The 18,990-nt window shown below is 47.7% G+C and overlaps 1 protein-coding gene across 1 annotated transcript in view; it reads right to left on the bottom strand.

Annotated features, from left to right (window-relative positions):
* The window catches only part of CCDC92 (coiled-coil domain containing 92), a 45,953-nt gene that overhangs the window by 10,121 nt on the left and 16,842 nt on the right, over window positions 1-18,990 (bottom strand). The window contains exons 3-4 of the mRNA XM_015877824.2: window positions 4,331-4,487; window positions 982-1,155 (exon numbers count right to left, since the gene is read on the bottom strand). The gene's annotated coding sequence lies outside the window, so the exon portion shown is untranslated. The remainder of the gene's footprint in view (window positions 1-981; window positions 1,156-4,330; window positions 4,488-18,990) is intronic.

The following is an 18,990-nucleotide window of genomic DNA, read 5'->3' as shown; positions in this document are numbered from 1 at the left end:
CACATCCCTGTGGTTCCTGACCACCTTTGAGGATGGTGACCCCCCCACCTCCTTGGGCAGCTCGTGCCAGGGCCAGTGCACACCCTGCAGAGCTTTAAACCACGCTAGACAAAGCAAGGCAGGAACACAGCACTCATTTTGCAGATGGAAGATTCAAGGCATGGAAATATTAAATAACCTGCCAGAGCACACTGGAAGCTGAGCTGCGCTGCCGGAGGGCTTGCCTCACATTTTGAGAGAAATGATCTCTATTCCCATGCAACAGAACAGGCTTACTGCTATCTAGGGAAGTACAGATGCCTATAATCTGCTTTGCGAAGAAAATGGGTTTAAACCATCAGAATACAGCACCAGGATCTGAGCATGCATTGTGAATCTAACACACACACTAGCCTAGAGGTGCAGCATCCTTCCTCCACCCAGCTCAGTGCTCTGCTGTCTCCAAGTGAGAAAAAACAAACAGGTTTTGTTTTCACTCCCCTGATAGTGGCTGGTGCTGACGTGCAAACTGCTGTCATCTGTGGCTTTTTTTCTTCTTTTTTTCCCCCTTTTTCCTAGGCTATAAAATAATTAGGCCCGCTCCCCAGTTAGTTTTGCTCCTTGCATCTTGGAGGATCTGTGCTTGCTGTTGAGCAGCACTGCATGTTTGGGAGCTGTAAAGATGTCTGTGGTTTTATTGCTCGACTTTTACAAACCTCGGCTTTGTGTTTTTATGATGGTAACTGCTGTGAGGACATGTAAAAAATAGAGTTTCAATTTGGTGTTTCACTGCACTGATCTTCCTCTTGAAGTTTCAGGGAGTTGGGAATCACTGGCAAAACACAGCAGGTTGGCCTGCTGTGGAGAGGAGATCTCCTTTACCCCAAGTCCTACCTTTGCCAAGCTGGAGAGACACTGATTAACCTGACATGGGTTCAAGGTAGTGCAAAGCTGTGTCAGAACAAAGCAGGGCATGCTGTGGTGTTCACAGCCCCCTCTTACCTTAGACTAATGGTAATACTGAGACATAGGGATGCACTGGCACTTGGCTGCTGTTGAGCTGCATCAACTCTCTCATTACCAGTCAGGGGAACTCTCAAACCTCATCGTTCTGCCTTGAAGTTACAGGATTGTTTCCATTAGCTTGCTGAGAAGATCAGAAAGGCTCATGGGAACCTGCAGACACAAAACCTGTGGTCAGTGTTGGCTCTCATCTTTTTATCGTGTTCGATTTCAAAGGAGCCCAAAGAACCTGGCAACCATTAAGGAGTTGGTAATACAGCTGTAAATTACATGGCAGCGTCCTGAAAAGAGCCAGTTTTCAGCATTTGGAAAGAAGAAAGTTGAACTGCATTTACTGTATAAGCTGTGGCAAACACTCAGCCCTTCCGATCGATGGGATGAGGACGGGAACAGCTTAGGTTAGGATATTTTTAGATGCTGGGAGTAATCCTGTATTATTTATTATCAGAGATGGTTTGGTCCAGCCACTGATAATGATAGTGCTGTAGTCACTGAGTCTCTGTCTTAAATAAAGTATTCATGGATGCCATTAAAACTCTGCTGCTCATGTCCTCAGCAGATTTTGCAGTGATGAACTCTGAGATAATGGTGGAATGAAAGGCTGCACGAGCAGGAGGCAGGAGCCGCTGGGGGCCCAGCATGCTGCTTTGCCTTGGCCCTACTGCTGATCTGTGCCCTTTTGTGAGGCAGATCCCTCCTCTCTGCACATCTCCTGGCTCGGACTGATGCTGTGCAAGTCTCTGGTGCTTGGAATAATAGACTGAGATGTTGATAGAGGCTTCTTGGCAACAGAGGGACACCAGCAGCAGATAATCACCAGCTTGAGGTCACTGGGTTGCATGAACACAAAGCTGCTCCATCAGACACAAACCCCTTCTCTGGGCCTGCTGAAGGCAGAGCTGTCCCTGATTTAGGCTCCTTCATGGTCCCCCATGCATGGCTGGGGCGTGGGCAGAGCTGGGTTTTAGTGAATGGTTCTGAATAAAACTAGGAGAGATAGAAGGCTTTGTGTTTTGTTATGTGTTTTCCCATACAGGGTACGGTGGTTTGGCATCTGCCAAGTGAACAGATTAAGAACAGATGGGGAAAGATGTGAAACCCCATTGATCTCTAAGGGATTATTTCAGAAACACAGAGCACGAGCACATGCTGGCCCTTGCTCTCATGTCCTTTCTGCAGAGACTGCCCCAAATGTGCTTCATGCTGGTGGAAAACTCCTCTGCCCCTGCACCTCGGGCAGCTCCAATCTCCTGCCCCTCTCTGCTCTGCTCCTTCCAGCCCCCACCACCTTGTCTCACTCAGGCTGTAGTGGGGGAACTGCTTATGGAGAAGGGCTGCACACTGCCCAGTACACACAGCCTAAAACCCTGACACTCCTCCTTCATCTGCGCTGCAAGCAGCCAGCTTAGCTCCAATTCACGGCTGGATTATTGTCCATCTGTAAAACAAGTCAGGTTGCAAACTCCACATAACACATCCCTACCTGGTGCTGTCCCTAGGCAGAGTATCACCACATGCATTTTTTATTTGCAGCCAGCAGAGGACACTTGCTTTCTTTGCAAAAAGCTCGCCCTGAATTTGGATGGGAGAAGGCAAAAAAAGAGAACATTCAGAACTTGGCCACGTGTGGGCACTGGAATAGCAAGAGATGGGCCTGGCTTTCTGGCCTCAAGGCCTGGTGGTGCCTTGGCCCTTCACAAGAAGTCTGAGATGTGCCTGCAGCACACTGTAAATGTGGGGGAGGGCTGTGCTGTGTTCCCATGTGATGGCTGCCCTCTCCTGAATGCAGCCCCCAGCTGTGGTGTCACCACGATTCATTCCTTGGGTGGCAGGAGTTCATGTGGGTGGACTTGGCATCAGGGATGCTGGTAGCAGAACAGATCTCAGTGCAACATGCAAAGCCTTGGCGAGTGCTGCTGCTGAGCTTGAGTAAAGCTCTCTGCTGCACAGCTGGTGATTTGTAGGAAGGTACCCAAAAAAAGGAGGAACCTAAACGGAAAGCCCTAGAGGTGCAGGGAACCTTTGAAGTACACTGTGCTCACTGTGCTACATAAAGCTATCAGTCCTATCTGATCCCACCTGCCTGTATCTGGGACCAGTGTCATGGTTTGATGCCAGCTTAGGAGAGGAGCTGGGAAGACCCACCTGGCTCCATGTTACACGTCGTCTCCATCCAGAGCTAGCATGAGCCAAACCTCTGTCACAATTTGAAGGACACAATTCCAGCATGGTGGAGTATGGTCTGTACCAGGAGACAGACAGGCAGAGCTTGGATCCATACCAATAGGCCAAAAGGTTTTGTCCAGTGAAGCCTGACCCTACTCTGGCCATAAAAGTCCCACACTGGGCTTTAAAGATTTGCTAGCTGCAATCAAACAGCTTTCTGGTTCCTTTCAGGCCACAGAAGCGAGATGTACCAAGCCTTCCTATTCCATTAACAAAGACTGCTGGCAGGCCTACATTTGATGACTGTCTAAACAATATGAAGAGGTGGTGATTTGCTGGCGACGTGTGAAAACAGGCAACAAATCAGCTGGCAACGTGCATGGGATTGAACTTAAAGCAAAGCAAAAGGAAGATGACTTTGAATGGGCTCCAAAGGTCATGGGGAAACAAGCAAAAACTGATACAGTTCACTGGAAAACAGAGCAAGCAGAAGGAGCACTGAATCTTCTTGGCACTGATTGCTGCTGGCATCTATTTGCAACAAATGGATTTCTGAGTTAAAAAAGAAATGGATGTGAAGGAAGGCTGCTGGTGTAAAAAAGATGATCTGGTACACATAGGCCTGTCTGTAACAGCACTGTGGATGCAGAAAGTGTGGTGCTGGGAAGGGCTGAGTGAACCAGCGGGAGAATCACCCCCACGTCAGTGTAGGGAGCCACAGAATGGGACAGCCTGACTGTGGTGGAATGTCTGAGCAGAGGGGGAATGTTGGGTAGTTCAGGGCCTATTCAGCTACGTTAAGGTATGTTCTCTGCAGTACTACTGAAACACACGAGTCACGTTTTCATCATTTGGCAGCTCGGTTGGCACAACATTACATTATCCCTGCAGCTTGGGGCTGGCAGCAAGTGCTTTTCGAACATACCCAGACGTTCCAGCAAGGATAAAGCAGGCAAGAAAATCACACATATCCCCTTCTCTCTTGGCTGTTAGCAAGGGCAGAATCCAGCCATAAGAAATACCACAGCACACACCACCAAACCAAACCACTGCCACTAGCCAAAGGCACTGAGCTTTGGGGACAGAAGGGAGAGCTTCTCATGAAAGTCCCAGCCTCAGGTCTCTTAGAAATGGCCTGGTTCTGCAATGCCAAAAGTCATACCTGCTCCAAGCCCCTGCAAACACTCTGCCATGGGCTGTGAGTGACACACGAGCTTCATCCGAAGGAGGGATGTCTTGGTGGTTTCTAGTCTGGGTGGAGGCGTTGGTGTTGCTCGATGCCAGTTCCAATTCCTAGCAGGAATCTGGATGTGTCTGTGCTGGGAAATTGCAACATAGTACATTGTGTTAATTAATGCCAAACAGGAGGGCTTTGAACACGCATCATCAAAAAACCCTTTAGCAAACACTAGATCCCTTCTGTCCACGGGTATCTCATAAAGAACATTTATATTTATGACGTGGCAATGGAAACACATCTCAAGAGAACACTGCCCAGCACACCCGTAATGCTGAGTTAGGCTCAAATTGTCTGACGTGCGCAGAAGGGAACACCATTCCGTTCATTCATGCTCTGGAGTGCTATTTTCACCACTGGCAGCTCCTGCTGCACTAACTAAAATACTTCTGATTCAGTCCAACAAGACTTTTTTTTCCGCAGGTTTGCTTCTCCACAGTGAAACCACAGATCGTGCTATAAGGAGAGCTCCGAGGCTCGACAAGTCTAGAGTTACTGTAGGTTGCAGCGGTTGGATCCGATCCTAAAACAATGAAACAGAATGTAAAAAAGACACAGATGGCTGTCGCCTCTGTGCCATTTGGAGTGGTTTTTGGTTTCCAGCCAGCCATCCCCATGCCACAGTTATGCAAATAAAGGCAGCAACGTTTGATGCGGCGGTATATACATCTCTAACAGGCTGTGGCATGAGGGATAAAATAGCCGGGTGTTTCTGAAGAGGGTCAGCTTCAAGGACAGAGGATGTGAGGACACGGGGTGAGGCAAAGAAGGCTTTGCTGTGGCTCCGATGCACCTGGACACCTGCACGCCCATGGGCATGTCATTCTGCACCACCAAGGTCCAGACATTGAATTTCAAGAAGAAACAAACAGAACTGGAGTCTTCCATTAGAAATGTTGTTCTCCAGTGAAACCCCAGCAACAGAACAGGTTTTGGTATCTGATAATTAAACTCCTAATCAACTCGTTTCTAAAAATGCCTTCTCAATCTCCTGTGAGGATTGGGAAGGCTTAGAAATTTAATACAACTCTCTGGTCGGGTTAAACATCAGGCAGGTTTCAGACTATGTTTTACTAGAACCAGATGAATTTCTGAGCTTGAAATCCAGCACACAGAATGCTGATTGAGTTGGATCTGGTGGCCATCTGTCCTTGTGTTTGTAGTATGAGTAGCTAAATGAAATTCTGGAAAAAGGGTTATCTTAAATACACACAGGATAAAGCCAATTGAAGAAAGCCCCACTCACTGTTGCTATGTGCACCTTCCCAGCAAGAGGAGAAGATTAGCTTTGTCTCTGAAGCTACATGTGCTCACTCTCACCTTTTTGACTCTCAGAAGCTGAAACATCAGTCTGTAAGTTCTGCTTTAATTGGACCTTGTGAATTTTCCCTTAACTGCACACTAAATCCAATCAGACAGTTCAGGTAATTAGAACTGTTTTACTGCTAGGGCAAGGCAGTATCTCAGAAGGTGTAAATTGGTGCAGCCCAGTGCAATTCCTCACCCCCTCCGACCTGACTTGGGTCTGTAATCACCATGAATTGCTCCTTCTCTCTCATTCATTCTCTTTTCATTCCTGTATCTGCCTGTGTATTTATCCACCTATTTATTTAGGTAGAGGAAGGGAAGACAATTGTGAGTAATAGCTGAATAACCATGAGAGATGCCAGATTTTTTTCTAATCATAATGAAAATTTGCCCAAGAAAAGAACAGCACGAGAAATGACGGCAATCTACTGATAATCCAACAGAGACAGCACTTGTAGGGCTTGCTAATGGAAATGGTTTCTAACATGCAAAGGCACCAAGTTCTGGTCCCCAAGCCCCATCTCATGCCCCAGGGTTCTCCTCCCTTTGTGTGAGGAACCACAGGGAGCGCAAAGCAAAAACAAACTCAGTTTGTGTCCTCTGTCAGTTTTCCCCAGCTGCAGACTTTGCTCTTTGAAATGGAGGGTATCTGCTCTTTAAAAGGAGCTGTTTGTGTGCCAGCAAGTCGGTCTGTGTGTGTACCAAAGGAGCGACGCTGAGGATGGCTGCAGGGTCGGGCAGGGTGTGGGACAGCAGCACAGGAGGAGGCGGCTCATCAGTAACCACAACATAAGGGACCTGCAGAGATTTGGGAGTGCTCTGGGTGTGGGAAGCTCTCTGCTGCTGCTAAGGGAGCTGCCTGTTCCACGCTTCCCACCGCTTCCCCTGAGCCCGACTGCTTGATCTCCTGCTAAAAGGGAAACGTCTGCGACTGCGGTGCTTTGCTGAGGGCACAGGGAGTCACAAGAAATGCCTGGCGGTGGCTGGCTGGGTTGGCAAGGAGAGTCATGCGGGTGCCTTTGAAACTCCAGTCTGTTGGCCTGTCTGCTCTGCTGACCTCTGCTTCCACAGGCACGTGCTCCTGCCGTGTTAGCACTGTGCTTAGGAGGGTCCAGCTCACTGCACATGGCCAGGAGGGAGGTGGTACAGGCAGTACCTGTGCAAGTGCACCTGGCTTTGAGAAAGCTCTGCTCTTAGTGTTCCAAGTCTCTGGCTGACACAAGAAAATCCATTGGGCTGCTTTCTACCTCCAACAACCTTAGGAAAAGATCGTACTGGTCGGTCGTTATTGGGCTAAACCTATGATTTTTATATGGCCATTTTCTTAGCTTTCTTTTCTTTTTTTTTCTCTCAGAAGTTTAAAGAGACGCTTGTTTTTCTTGCTAATTCTTTCCTCCCAGGTGCTGATAGGGATCTCTGTAACACAAGTCCAGCTGGAAGAAATTCAAGCTGCTTTCTGAATGCTGTTTTGATAGAGTGCAGGGGATGTGTCTTTGAAGCTGCTGGGCTCGAGAGATGTCCCTGATTCAGGAGACAAGCAAGAGGTGATTAAGCTCTTCTAGAGCAGGCTTGGAGCCCATACCTGTGAAAGCACGGCCACTTGCTGCTGTCACCCCACATCGACCAATGGAGGAAAAAGAACTGAGGAAGGTGTTAATTCATCCATGTTTCGACAAGCTGGGAGGTGAAGGGTGTTTGGCAAAGTGAAGCTGAAGCCTGACTGCTCTGGTTGGATGGCCCAGGTCAAGTGGAGGTGTGTAGATACCCTGCTTTGTGCTTTGCATCTCAGCCCTCTGTTAAACCCAGTGTAGGAAAGCGAACAAGGCAGTTCCCGTCTCTCTGCCTTCCCACTTTAAATGGTGACATATTTCAAAGTCACTTGTTGAAAGCAGAAACTGCTGCTGGCAAATGCGTGAGGTGAGTCGAGGCAACAACCCTGCAGCAGGACACTGGGATTGTGAAGATTTTCATGGGGGAGATCGTTATTGTGTCTTCTGTTTGTTTGCTTTTTTTTTGACTTTTTATTTTTTCCTGTAGTTCCTTTGCTTCTATTTGTCCTTTCTTGCTGCTCTGATCCTGCTGTACCCATATGGAACACTGTGCTCGTGGGAATGGCCTCATGGCACTGTGCTGCTGGATCAACAGCAGTCCATGTGTGGGGCAGGAAGGAGGTGATGGCCACTATGCCCCTATCTGGCCCGTCTCCTATCCTGTCTGCTCCTGTCCTGACCCCTCTCTGGTGGATGCTCCTCAGACATCACTGTTCTTTCCCTTCCCTATTCCCTTTCTGCAGCCCAGGCTGGAAATCCCTACGCAATGGTCTCCACTGGTCCGGGGGGAGACAGTGCCATGAGGCACAACTGTGTTATCAGCACCTTGGGAGCAATAAGGGAGATGAAGAGACGAGGCCTTTAGGGGAGGCAGATTCAGCCTAATGCTTAAGCCACGGCTGCAGGTTTCTTCTTCAGAGGAGAAGAGCCACGATGGGACTCCAGCATGGTGGAAAGCTGACAAAACCTCACAAAAACCATTTATAACATGTGGGGCCTAGGAAGCAAAACAAAGAGCCAACAGCCCTGAAAAAGTTGAAGGGAAGAAGCTGCACATGGGCTGGGGAGAAGAGCCCAGGTCTGCCCGGCTTCACTCCCTCCCCCAGCTTCCCTTTGTAGGTATTTCCTGCGCAGACGGTTTCTATACACATTTCCTGGATAGGCTGCACAGCCAAAGTTGCATTTTTCACATTTTTCTTTTAAACCACACTTTGCAAAGCTAAAGAGCGTGTGCTGGGGGAGTACAGAAGTATCGCGCCGAGGCAACTTTATCTGCACAAAGTCTAAGCATGTTAGCAGCCAAGTTTAACAGACTCTACATCAAATCATACAATCTCTTAAAACATGCAATGGCAAAAGTGCTCCGAGCACTCCCATGTCTACATCTGCATTGAAATTACAATCCCCTGACTTGGGAAAAGACAGCACAAGGACATTTTTCCTCCAGTCAGAGTGCAGGGAGGCAACGTCCCCAGATCTGGATGTGTTTGCTTTGCTGTGGGTGCCCCCTTTGTTGAATGATTTCAGGGTTGAGCCACAGCTCTAAGTAATGATGTACACAACCCTGGTTCTGCCTCACAAGGTGGGGAGGGCCTGGACCACCACCACCAGGGACATCTCATTGCTGCAAATAATGGCAGCTGCCAGTAGGGAAATCAGACAGACAGCTCAGGCTCTGCCTTGTTTCTCTTGGCTCCACAGATGAACAGAACTAGGTTGACTTTTGACAAGAGTAATGCCAAGAATGTTTGTAAAGGATGAGGACCCCTCTAGATGATCCTGTCTCCCACATACATGCTAATTTCCAAGTATCGAGCACATAGGAAGAGCTTCAGAAGGTTTCTGGAAAAGACCACTGGGATCATCAAGTCCATCCTTCGATCCATCCCCACCATGGACACTAACCACGATCCTCAGATCCACATCTCTACAATTCTTGAAAGCTTCCAGGGATGCTGACTCCATCAAAGTCCACACAGAACCCCATGGGAATGGATGCCAGGCTGGCCCAAAGGATGTGGCTGAGATCTGCCAGCTAATTATTGCCATCAGTTGTTTAAAAAACTGATACAGGCAGGGACGATCCCACCCAGCTGTGGCACCTGTAATTAATACAATGTGCAGAACAGGATAAATATCCCCAGATAAGATCCAGGAGTGGCTCTCTCTGTATTGCTCTCTCTGCTTGAGCATCTTGAGACATGTCTAAACATAAAGCATCAGGGAAATCAAACAGAAGGAGCGTCCTGGCAAGAACATCAGCAAATGAAAACATCCTAAGAACACCTCAGAACCACTGGGGACAAGAACCACCCTGTTTGGAGCCATGCTGAGCATCCATCTGTCCCAAAATTCACAGCATGTGCAGTGATTCTCAGCCCCACTTGGCCGTGGCACAGCAATTCAACCCTTTCTCCCTGTCCTGGATCAAAGTGCCCAGTGAGTCTGACTCCAAGCAGCAAACCCTGACACCAGGAAGGTAAAGCAGCCTCCTGAGTTACCACCCTTGAAACCCAAAGTACAGAATGTGTTTCAAAATAAAGGCAGCTTGAGTGGTGTCAGTTCTGCTCGTGTTTGTTTCTATGGAAAATTGTTACTTTAATGTGAGTCATGGGAGTAATTAAGGGATAAATAGCAGCACTGCAGTTCATCAACACCCTGGTGCCATTGCAAAAGCGAAGGGAAGTGTACACATTCCTACACAGACACAAATCCAGCCAGGGCGCTGGCAAGAAAACCATTTCAATCCTTTGGGCTTTGGCAGTCTGCTCTGGTCTTAGACAGGCTGGTGTCGATCCGGACCAGCCTTGCTTATGCCACTTAGCAGAGAATCAGCGAGGTCAGGATTGTGACTATTTGAATTTATGTCAGGAGGTACAGGACAGAGAGACCAGAGCAGGAAGACAACACACATGGTGGAAGCCCGGATGGATGTTGTTAACCAGATTGCCCCGCTAGAGCAGGGAGAGAGTGCAGGAGTGAGGATCTGAGCTGTGCCTGAGCTGAACATCTGCAGCCTGAGAGTCAAGTGATGCTGAAAGAGAGAAGAAGAGGGATGCATTCATGAAGGCACTACTGGCTCTTTTGAACCACTCTGCCATAGATTCACACAAAATTCCTCTGAATACAAAGAAAACAATGCAGTGAGGCACAAAACAGTACAAGGAGATGAGCTGGGAGCTGGGCAGTGATGGCAGTACAGTGTTGCTGCACAACAGGTCGATGCAGATGGAGTTTGGAAGTGAGATGGCTCTTGGATGGGCCACTGACATTCGCCAGATACAAGAGGGAGCCTCTATCTCAGCCATATGGCTGAAGCGGTGACTTTCCTGGCTGGCTGGGAGGCTGTAGCAAGTGGGTTTGTGTGTTCCAAGTCACACTCCCCCCACAGAATTAACCAGCGGTTTGGAAAATATTTATTACAACCCCCTTGGTGCTTCTGCATACATCTTCCTGGCACAACAAAGCACTATTTGGATGTGGCCAATTTACCTGGCTCCAGGGCTGGCTCATTCAGTGCTCAGTAAGCCATGCTGCTCTGCAAGAGATGCTTGCAGCCTTCCTCCCTTCTGCCTAGCAGATATACCCCATGGGCCCCCTGGGGCTGCTGGGGGGCACTGACAGCTGCTGTGGAGGGGGATCTGAGAAGCAGTGTGTGCTGCAAGTGCTCTATATTTGCACCTGTCCATGCAGAAAGGCTGTTTCTCATCTGAGATCTATACCACGGCCCCTAACTTTATACTCCCCATTCTCTTTAGTCTTTACAGATGATTTCAAGCAACTTGCTTTTCCACTGTCTAATAAGCAATTTAAATGCTAAAGGGCAGCTCCTCTACTGAAGGCAAGTGAAGCCAAGAGAGCTGTGACAGTTTATGCCAGCTGAAGATTCGCCTTTAAGTAAATGTTTTAAACTTTCCACTAAGGAGACTAAAATAAGCCATAGCATGAAACGTTAAGAGCAGAGAATGAACTCTGGAGACCAGAGGGATTTGGGAAATGAAATGAGATCCATCTTACTGGCACATTTCCCCCTCTGTCTATTTTTGGAATTTAAAAAATTCCCCCAGATTTGTCTTCTACAGACCAGCTTTTTGTTCACAGACCAGCACTGAGCAGCCTCCTCTTTCACACAGGGCAGGTGAGTTTTGGCAAGCCAACATACAAAATGCAGACCTGGAAGCTATTAATATCTTTTATTGCTGGTATACGGCAAGGTTGGTGCAGGTGCCATTTGTTTTCTTTAACATGCTTTTCAGCTTGCAACCAAATACGGGATGAACAAGAAGATTTGTAGTCAGTGAGCAAGTTGCGATCAACCCAACTCCTCTCCAGAGTGCTGTGATGCCCACCATGACCAGGTAGATGTTACTTAGGGTATTAAGCACGGGTTTGGCCATGTGGCTGTGCTTGTGTGTTCATATGATGGAGTGGAAGGCAGCTTGGTGCTGCTCATTGCGCTCTGGAAACCTGGGCTGTAACTCCTGGCTGTGTGTTAACTCTCAGTGGGACTTCAGCTTGTCACTTGAAGCTCAATTCCCCAGCTGCCTTGTAACCCACATTTTCCACAGACTTTAAATGGAGCAGGGGATCTTTGTTGCCTGTGAAAATTGAGACTCCAAACACCTCAGCCTCCCCATGTTTAAAAGAAGGAGGAGAATGTTTTGAGATCAATGGATAAGAACACCTGCAATCACTAATACCTATGTACCCTGCCAAGATACTGGGAGATTAAGCAAATATTTTGAAGGGCTGTAAGACCTTAACAGGCAGGTATGGGGCTGTTTAGTTTGTCCAGGATATATTTTTCCCTCCTTTTATATGTTTTCCACAAATGGGAGAAGTCAGGCAGAGAGAACTAAGAGACGCATCCTTTCTTGGTTTGGTTTCAGGCATACTGATATGATTTGTGAAAACTAAACTAGGAACACCTGCAGAGCCCCCCGGTGAGCCCCAGGGGAAGGCTCTGAGCTGAAGAGGAACACATCTAATGGTGCCCTGAAGTTTGGTCTGAGTATCTGCAAACAGAACATAGCTGGAAAAACAAATCATTTGGGGAATGCATGGTCTGGCTGCACTGGCCACAGCTTCAAACAGGATGGAATGAAGCTGGTAAGAGATTTACTCTGAAGTGAGAGATCTGATCCATTCAGCGTTAAATCTAGGTCCAGTTTGGGGTAGTGCATTTGAAGGAAGATAATAGACCAACTGGAGTGTGTGCAAACAGAATGAAGTGAATGATAAAAATGTTTTGAAAACACGACCTGTAATGATAGGTGGAAGGAAGTGAGTTTGTTTAGTCTAGAAGAGAGAAGAATGAGGGGAACATGATAATGGTTTTCCAGTATTTGCAAAGAGGACAGCAACTGTTCTCCACAACCTGGGAGGGGCAAGAAGATACCAGGTCAACTTATAGCAACTGAGTTTAAGGCAGGACTGTAGGAAAAGCCACATAAATACAAAACCCTCAGATGAGCTACCTAGAAGAATGGGAAATGCACATCATGGGAAGTGTTTAGGAAATGGACTGTAACAATTCACATGCAAAGCCAGGTATCTCACAAATAAAACAATGGTGTTTGCAACTGCAGAGATATCAGCCTGTGCTGAGTGTGGGCAGGCTGTTGTTTACACAAAGCAGTTTTGAAAGTCACCCACGTGTGACAGCACTGAGTGTAAGTTGAATCGTTCTGAACGAAACCAGTGTAACTGTGTGGAGGTAGAGAACAGCATGTCGCCAAAATTGCTTTCAGACCTCATCTCTGTAGCACAATGCATTCCTTTAAAATTACTGAGGACAAAGGAAATCAGAAAGAAAGGTGCCTGTTGTACTGACCTCAACAGCAGAGTGCTACAGCACCTGGAGGGCTTTCAAATCTGGCAGAGCACACGACAAATAACCTACTCCACTGTCTGACTCAGGTAATGAAGCTTTAGGAGGTTTCTCTTTATCTCTGTCTGCTCTCCCTCTCATCTTCTGTGCCTGAAGAGTAAAAATAGCAACTTTATGTGTATTTTTACACTCCTCATCACTGGCTCAAGTCACAGTTCTCACAGCCTTGTCTCCTTGCAGCTCGGGAATCCAGCTGTGCTGCAAGATGGAGAAGGTTCAAGTGTGTCAGTTCCTGGTCTGAATGTGGAAACACTGTGACAGCAGAAACACGGTGTGTAAGTGGTTCACACCGACAGCAAAGCGTCTGCAGATACATGGACAATGCCAGCAACAGAGGCTACTTGCTTACCAGCCCATGCAGTTCCATGTTCCACATGGGAAGCAGCAGCACCTTGGATGAGCAAAGGCTGCAGGGTGCTGAGATTTGGGTGAAAATCCACACCCCATTGTGCTATTCATCCCTCACCAGTCCTCCAAAATTTCCTTCTCCAGGATAGTTTTTTGGATAGCACTGGGATAAATTCGCTGGAGGATGGCAGAACTGGCCAAGAAGTGAGTAAAAAATACCCACTCATTTGAGGGAATTAAGTAGTGTGGAAGGACTGGGTGCTATTAAGTTGAAAGCTGTTTGTGCAGCACGGCTGCATAACAAACAACCCTTTCAAGATCTCTGAATAAGAATAATGATATTTACTCCAAGCTTGCAGACACAGCCTTGTTCTCTTCCCAAAGCGAGGGCAAGGTCTATGCATAGCCAGCTTCTCTGCAGGAAAGGAGATCTGTTCAACGCCAACATGAGCGTTGCCAGAATGGGGTTCACAGTTGCATGATAGGAACACAGCAGTACTGGGCTGGGGGGATTTGATGTAAGCACTAACCTACTTAATCCACTGGAGATTGCCTGGCTGTTCTTGTCTGCTTGCCAGAAGGGCTCTCATGTCTGTGCCTCACTGCAGGGATGCCCTGTGTTAGTTCCTCTTCCATTTTTCACTTCTCTTTTTTTTTTTTCTTTTCACCTAGGAAACCTCCTCAGGCAGGACTGAATGTCCTTGAAAGCATCAGTTATAACAAACAACCAGGGGCAGATCTCAGGCGAACGCTGCACAAGTCAGAGGTCACAGCTGGAACTGCTTTTAGGGGAAATTCAAAATTACTGTCAAAAGCAGTTCTCTCTCATTTTAATTGTAATTGGTTAATCTCATTTTATTTGCCTTGTGGCTATGGCTGTGAAGCTTAGGAAACTCTCAGGGCCCCTGCTCTGCTCTCAGTTACCCTGGGAGCAATTCTGAAGACTTCAGCAAAGTTGCACTGGATTTATTCCTTGTGCCACTGAGACCGCAGGCGATTGCTTGGAGGAGCCTGCAGAAAGGGAGGAAATGAATGTGGCAGATGGCTGTTCTTTTTTCAGCAGTGAAGAAAGACAAATGGTTTAACCCTCACTGATTTAACCCTCCTTATTGCCCCTCTGCCGTGAGCTGCCAATGGTCAGTGCAGGGAGCTAGGGGACAGGATGAGTATGAGCGTATCAGTCCCTTCATCCTTTCTTCTGGAGGTAGGGAGGGCTATAGCTGGCACAGCTGTTCTGAGAAGGCATGAATAGGGTGCCAGGATAGCACCAGCTAGGATATACCTCATTAGATCTGGGGAAGTCAGTGGGAGCAGACTGCTCCTGTAACTACGTAATGTACCATGCACAGTGTCAAAAGCTTAAACTCATCTCTGCAGCATACCCACACTGTCAGGCAGTGTTTATCCAGGGGTAGCTCACCAAAATGCAGAGTGCACAGTGAATAAAGCATAGCCAGGCGATGCACCAACAATCTGTGCTGTGCCTGCTATGAGTCTGGCAAAGAACTGACCGAACACATCCAGCAGCTCATCTATGGCCACTGTCTCCATGCCCACTCCTCGGCACACGTGTGCAGTCAAGTGGAATTTGCTGCTCTGACTTGCAGGCAAGTCTAAAAGCTGTCGAACAGCGATCACATCTAACACCACTCATCATCACCATCAATTGTTCTCCAAATGAAACAGCCCATGTTGCCAAGCAAAATGCTTTGGAAGATACTTTTCCACTGGACACGCATCCAAAATAAATACAGGAAAATCTCCTTCCCCAAGCACTGCTCCTGACTTCTTTTCATTTGAATCATTAGTAAACTCGAGATATACGCACACAATAGCACAAGGCTGATGAAAACACACTTCAACATAGTGCCCCAGATTTTTGCAGAGATTAATAATCTTTGCTGCTCTCAGCCTACAAGAAAAACATCCCTCTGGCCGATCCAAAGCCAAGATGATGTGCACATTTTCACACACGCTGCCCACGAACATCCCTTGCTAGATGGATGCTTTTTGCAGCTGGCCATTTGAGCCCTGAAGAATGCTCCGATGGGAGCTTGCCATGGTTTGTATAATCCAGCATTACTGTTAAGTCTCTGTCTGCCCTAACATGCCAGTTCTGATGAGACCCTGTTGCTGCAGCTTCAGGATTTTGCTTCCAGACAACGCCACGTTCCACCTCTCTGACTAAATCCCAGCTCATACAGGTGCTCTGCATTGGTATAGAATGAGCAACCACCTTCCCACACCACACCTCCTTCGGCTGTACTGCTTGCTGGGAATTCAGAAAGGGTCCTGCAGGCCCACGGAGCAAGCTGAGCTCCTCAAGGCTGGAGCTTAGTTTTGCCAGGACCCGAATCCAAACCACACACAGCCCGCTAACTTCAGTGGGTCCCACCCAGATGGCCCAGGTTCACTCAAAACTCAACCCAAGACCTGGCCCAGGCACTGCAAACAACAGTGACTCTTTTTCTCCTTGCCTGCAGCGGATGTCCTGGAGAACCTGGCTCATAGTTCAAGACCTTAATAAAACTTATGGAACATTCTCTCAACTGCAGTAGCCTAGAGATGGCAAAGGCAAATCACAGGCCTCCAGTTCTTGGCTTCTGTGTGTTGGCATTGCCTTTGAATGTGCTAAATGCTGTGGTCAAGAAAAGTTCTGGTTTGCAGGAAAGCAAGACTTCAGACAACTGCCATTCTCAATGGATTTTCTAATAATTCAGTACCTGTCTCTGCACTTGTCCCCATTTCAGTATGACAAGTTAAATCATACGGATGCACTGAGCTACAGTGCAAACAGGTGGGATTCCAATGATCTCAGCAGGCTCCCTTCCAGATCTGGCACATCAGACGCCAGGATGTTTTCCTCTGTCTATGCCAAGAACAAGGCAGCCCACATTCTCTTCTGCAGGTGACTGCATTTAAATGGAAGACACCTCCTTTAATCTACTCTGACCTGGTCATGAGGTAGAGTCCAGCTGCTGTTTGCAGCCAGACTGGGAGTGTTTAGTTGTTAAACGTGCCAGAAGCTGAAGCTCGGGTTGTACCACTGCTTGGAGAATCAGTATTTCCAGCATCTCCGGTTTTAATGTAATTAACTTTCCCCTGCCTTGGATTGCTTCCTTTGCAAGAACACTTGGCTTATTTCTTATAGGCCCTCGGTCTAGCGGTGGAAACAGCTCCAGCTCAGGGCCCTCCCTCAGCTGTCGGCTGGGCTGTGCTTGCCCCTGGGATGCTCCCTGGATGTGACATGCAGCTGGTGGCCTGGCAGGACCAAACCAGAGCCCTGTGCCAAAAGAGTTCTGCCATCGGCAGCTGGGGGTTAGAACTAGATGATATTAAAGGCCCCTTCCAACACAAACTGTTCTGTGATTCTATGATTCTCTGTATATGCTGGAAGTGCCCAGGGCAAATGTGGTTTGTCCCCTGTTAAAGCAGCCATGATTGCTGCCTGGAAAAGAAAAGCCCTTTCTTTTCAGAATCTGATGCCTGTCCTGAGCAGAACTCGGAGGTGAGGAGCCTGGCAGAGCAACGCTTCACACAACACGCCTGGCTCTGGCGTGGGTCACAATGCTGTGGCAGCCCCTGGGCCAGCAGCTCCCAGCGGGAGCCCTTGGTGTCCATGAGACAAGATGGTGAGGACCTGGGGGGATGCTTTCACCAAAAGCCCACATGTCAGAAAGCCTCCCAGCCCTGAGACTTCTGTGCAGATCCCTGACATTTACTTGCACTGCCTGAATTTTGGGCAGGGATTTCTTTTTTCCCCTCTTCTTGCTCCATAGCTCACTGCTGACATTTTAAGATCAGCAAGTCTGATCTACACGATAAACTAAATCCAAACCTCCTGAGGCTGCAGCCCAGCGAGCAAACAGCTCTGTCTTTCACCACTTGGAAAGCAGGGGTTGGAAGCAGCCTTCTGGGTGCATGAGGGCTGTGCCAAACGACACAACATCTCCGGCATCACCAGGAGCCTTCCCATGACCAGCAGCCACCAGCCCGACTGAACACATTGTTCAGACTGCTGTCTCATGAGTGGGGCTTACAGTGATGGATTGTGTCTCTGTAAAAAGCAAAGGGAGGAGGTAGCAACCATGACAGCGACTGTGGTTGGTAAGAACTGGTCGTAGCTGCAAAGCAGGACATGCAGGGAGGAGGGGGCCAGAGCAGCATTGTGCTGCTTCCTTAGTGCTGACACCACTATAAACCAGAGCTTGGAAGAAATCTGACTTTGTGTTTTCTCCCCCTTCCCACCCCCAGCCCACCACATTTCTCATGGAACAAAAATCCTGCCTTCTGCCCAGCTCTACCACTGGAGCACTAATCCTTTGGCTGTGGCAGTGGATTAAATCTCAGGCCCTGAGAAAGCTCTTCCAAGGCACAGTGCGGATTTTGTTTGTTGGGGTCTAACCCGTGTGGCACCTCACAGCTGCCATGGTTGTGAAATTGTGCTTTTTCTTTCTGTTTTAGCAGCCCATATGAAGCAAGGAAAGCAGGGCTGTTCAGAGAGACCGTTCTTAATGGTCTGAAAATAAACGTAATATTTTTCTTGGCTTAGAGAGGAAAACGGTTACCTTGATTGAAACTTTGTTCTAGCTCACAGACAGTAATGAAGACTGCAGATACCAAACTTGTACAGACTCTGTTACACAAACCTTCATGGAGACACAGGGTTTTCTTTTTCCCTTCTTCTCTCCCTTCGATACCCAAAATGCTGCCTGGTACGGCTAAGAACCTTCAACTTGATGGGAAAAGGAGCTTTGTCTCAGGTGCAGACATCGTGAGCCACCTTTTGTTCTTTGCCAATGCTGACGAAGGTTAATGAAACAGCTGGCATTTCATCAAGGCCAGCGCTGAAAATTAGGGACAGAACTGCCATTAAAAGTAACCAGATGCATGCATTTCTATCCTTGACACACCGCTCTTGAAATATCTCCCTCTTGGGCTGTACAGCTTCCAAGGAATAGGAAATTGCAATTGTTACACTAGCCAGAGAATGGATTAAATTTGTACTGTTTTATCCTCCCTATTGGAAAATATCCTCTGTTGTTTTTTTGTTTTCTTTGACCCCAGCTAAAGAGAAAAGGAAGAAAATCCAAGAAAATCAATACCATTATCTATAAAGCCTTCCATGCAGATGAGGCATGGCCTACCAGAAAGCATGCATGTTTCCTCTACTAGAGATATGGACTGCTTGCATTCTGCAAGGCTTCCTGCAACCTATCCAAACAAGGTTGTTCTATGTGCAATAATACAGAAGCTTAATGAAAGTTAGTTTGAATGCCACTGGTTAGTTAGCTCAACCAGTACACAAAGTTGATGCCAGTGATGCAAGTATGTATTCGCTAAAGAAAGGGCAACTGATGAGAATGAGCTGGTTAAAGGCATTAAATGAATGCTGTCTGAAGATTACAGTTAAAAGAGTCAGCAGGAGAGGAGGAAAGAAGCAGCAGCACAAATAACACTTCCAATTGCCCAGCAGCGATTGCCCAAGT

This window comes from Coturnix japonica, chromosome 15 (genome assembly GCF_001577835.2).
Source record: "Coturnix japonica isolate 7356 chromosome 15, Coturnix japonica 2.1, whole genome shotgun sequence".
Taxonomy (NCBI): domain Eukaryota; kingdom Metazoa; phylum Chordata; class Aves; order Galliformes; family Phasianidae; genus Coturnix; species Coturnix japonica.
This window is presented reverse-complemented; position numbering and strand designations above follow the sequence as displayed.